Raw genomic sequence first — 3,890 nt, 5'->3', positions numbered from 1 at the left:
ACCCCCATATTCTCCAAGTATGGCACCATGGGAATACCATCTTTTTTGTTCGCTGCAACACCATCTTAATTGGAAAACGTATGCAAATGTGGAAGGTGTTAAAGAGGACAGACATGTTTTTTGCTTCAAAGCCAAGTGGTTTATTTAATCAGAGCATTAACAACCTGATTTTAAGATGGGAAAGCATCATCATGAGAATGGAGACTATTTCATTTAATAAATATTTTGTTTTGATATATAAGTTGTTTGGGTTTTTTCATATAAAAAAGCGACATTAATTTTTTGACGGCCTATTACTTTCAGGCTATAAACCACTGGTCTTTTAATTTTATCAAGAGATAGCGCCATAAACAAAATCCAAATATTGGAAATGTAAACTAATTTAATATTGCTGTCAGATGTACGTCGAACAGTCAATAAAGCCGGAATTGAGTTCGAAAGTTCATCATCTGATGTTCAAATCACCTGTAAAACTCATCATCAATGGTCCAGGAGTAACAAACTCTGAAATAGTAATTATGAAGAAAAAGCATTTTTATTAAAAATATTTATTAAGACAGTCACTAATGCAGATAGACAGACAATCGAATTTTTCACTATAGAGGTCTATATTTCTATCATGTTTTATGGAAACTACAAACAACATTGTTGGAAGTGTTAATTTTGGTTCATCAAAAAGTTATCTCTGACAAGTATATAACCTCATGTTAAGTTTTGAGTAAGTCTAACTTCTTAAGAAATCAATGTTAAAATCAAAGTTCTGACACTACATGACCAAAACGTTTAAATAAAAAACCTGTGTGTGTGTGTGTGTATTGATATTATTTTAAAGTTTGTCGTGCACACTAGAGAATCAACACATTGTTACGACAGCGGAAGTCACGTGACGCCGGAAGCATGTGCGCTGGAGTTTCTAGAAGGATCATGACTGTTCCTGGCAACTCTAGTCTTTTCTAGGCGCTCTCTATTTTAGTATATAAGCCCGGCAAATAAAGCGGAGAAAGGATAGCAGATTGAAGGGAGATATAGAGACAGATAATTGAGTCAAGTAAGCGGTAGTGGCCGTAAGTAAAGTGCGTGAATCGTTGTGAATTATAGCGAGTGTTCAAGTTAATATGACTGTGGAAATTCTGTTTATTGCAAAGTTGTATTGAGAAAGAATAAACTAGTTTTATTTAAGAAAGGACTTGTATAGCTGAAGTTCTTCGGAAAGAATTTTTGCGGGAAATTAACAAACGAACAGAGACGTAACAATATTTTTTTGTGAAAAATAAACTTCTGAGTCGCCCCGGTAGCTCAGTTGTAAATCTGAATGTTTACAACACTAAAATTTGGCTTAAAAACTAACAAATATAAAAAAATACATAAAAAATCTTTAATTTTTAGTTATTATCCGAAGTTTTGGTTTATGCCTCTATCAAGGACACCTAATCACGTAGTCAACACCAGTTTATTTCTAATGCTAATTATGTGTTACAAGTTTTAAGTTATCAGTGATAAAACCGTAAACGAAAACGCTAAGCAATAAGTAATATTAACACCAAAACTGCTAGAGTTAGAACACTTGATAAAAAAAATTGAGTTTCATCATAAAGAAAACAATGTCCTCTGTAGTTTTATGTGTGCATAAACAATGACAATTAACACCAAAACTGCTAGAGTTAGAACACTTGATAAAAAAATTGAGTTTCATCATAAAGAAAACAATGTCCTTTGTAGTTTTATGTGTGCATAAACAATGACAATTTAGTTATGTCATTATTCAAATATAGCAAAATTGCATAATAATGTCAGCAAGGTGTTTTTGTTGTTGTTTCGTTTGCTTTTATAACTGCGTAGGGGAAGGATTGATAAAATGTAGAGATGCACCAATATAGAAAAGATACTACTAAAGTCAAAACAACTAACATGGGATGAAACGTATACAGAACATTTAACCTTGTGCTAGTTTGTTAGAGTTGGTTTCAAACCATTCATTTTAAGTTACGTTGGTTTTAGTAAAGCACGGGACATTTACTGGTACTTTTAATCATAACGATCAGTACATATATGTACATATAACACAGAATATATCACGTAAAAACAAATAAATAACGTATGCATCATAAGTGTTAAACATGCAAATAACTAATACAGAATATCTTAGCTAACAGAGTTAACTTCCATATCAAATAAACTACAGCTGTCTGTTCATAAACATTTTTCAGTTTAAGAAAAGTGTCAGATTTCATAGAACCTGTCCAAGATGTTCCATTAAATTGGCAGTCGAAGCTTAAGAATAGCACCTCTTTCAAAAGTGTAATTCAATTCTACCACTAAGTGTGTAATCAAACAAACCCAAGTTGTAAAATTCGTTATTCACAGCTGCCTAATACGTGACATCTGTCGGCGGTGACTCCAAACAATATAGTTCTGGCAGCGTGCTAAAGTACTACTAGTAAACAAGATAGTATTAAATTATGTATACTATCATGACCTACTTCTTCAACTATCCCTGGAAGACCACGACAGACAGATGGTGTTATTATTATTTACTGAGCTTTCAACTGAATGTTATGACAATCCACGCCGCTAATTTTATTAGAATATTACATTCTAAGTTACAGGGCACTCAATAAACCAGCAATGCACAACGAATATTTAAATTTTATGATACTTTTTCCTGTTTACAAGAAACCGTAACAGATACTGAGCATATAAGATAGCAAGGACGCCTAAAATCGACTTGTGAAAGATAAGTTCTAGCGGAGGTATGGACTTCAGTTTTCGAGTCTCTTGTTCCTACGTGTTTGTATAATTTTAAGTATCCGTTCTGGAGTAGGTGTATAGGAATATGATGATGTGTATTATATTCCATATAAGTATTATGTTTTTATTTCGGTGTGGTAACTTGATGACACAAAATCTCCACAGAAGCGACTGCTGCAAGTAAGTATTAGATGATCCGTGTTTAAATTTTAACTGAAGGGAATAACGTACTGTTAAGTTGTGTTTTTATAGTTATTTTTTATCAGTAGAATAACAGTTAAGCTGTCATTGTTTTAAAGTTGTAACCATTACTTTATTATAATACTAAAAAAAACACGTCGGGTTGGGGTTTGTTGTTTGAAATTAAGCACAAAGCAGCTACACAATGGGCTATCTGTGCTCTGCCCACCACTGGTATCAAAAACCGGATTCTAGCGTTGTATTCTAGCGTTTTATACAAAAACTTTTAGGTGTATTTCTTTTCTTAATATCGTTTCTTTTTGTGTTCACAAAGATTAGATCAAAATACTTTCTAGCAATAAGAAGTTTCATTAAATAACGTAATTATATTAGTCGCTATAAAAATGTGCATTTACTTATATAAGTGTGTGTGTGTGTGTGTGTATTTATAAGTTTTCGCTACCGTGCGGCTTTCACCCTGGTAAATCAACAAATTTGAGTTTGGTTCTTCATGAATACAGTAATTTTAACATGTGATGGAATTTTCGGCACACTCCATTCTGGCGTATGCTTATTTCAGGAAAACCTATGGCTGTGTGGTAAAATACGTTATAATCAATACCATTTTCTATTGATAAACAACATAAAACCTGGGGATGGCTTTTTACTTAACTTTTGTTGTAATTAGTTGACATGTTATTGTAACCTACTACTAGTTATATACTTAAGAGTAAGCCAGAAGTTAATGTTTATAACAAATATACAGGCCAATTTGTTTTAGATTAGGAACAGGAATCAATCAAGTTAACTGGGCTGCGAGATAACGATATTGTTCTCGAAAGTTCAATTAATCTTCAAATGTTATTTCAGTGCTAGATAACGGATCACATTAATTTCCGAGGTACAATTATTTTATAAACACCATGTATTCTTATTTGTATCATGCTTTGTGTGTACGTAAG

This window comes from Limulus polyphemus, unplaced genomic scaffold (genome assembly GCF_000517525.1).
Source record: "Limulus polyphemus unplaced genomic scaffold, Limulus_polyphemus-2.1.2 Scaffold2664, whole genome shotgun sequence".
In the NCBI taxonomy this organism is placed as follows: domain Eukaryota; kingdom Metazoa; phylum Arthropoda; class Merostomata; order Xiphosura; family Limulidae; genus Limulus; species Limulus polyphemus.
Note: the sequence above shows the minus strand (reverse complement) of the source record.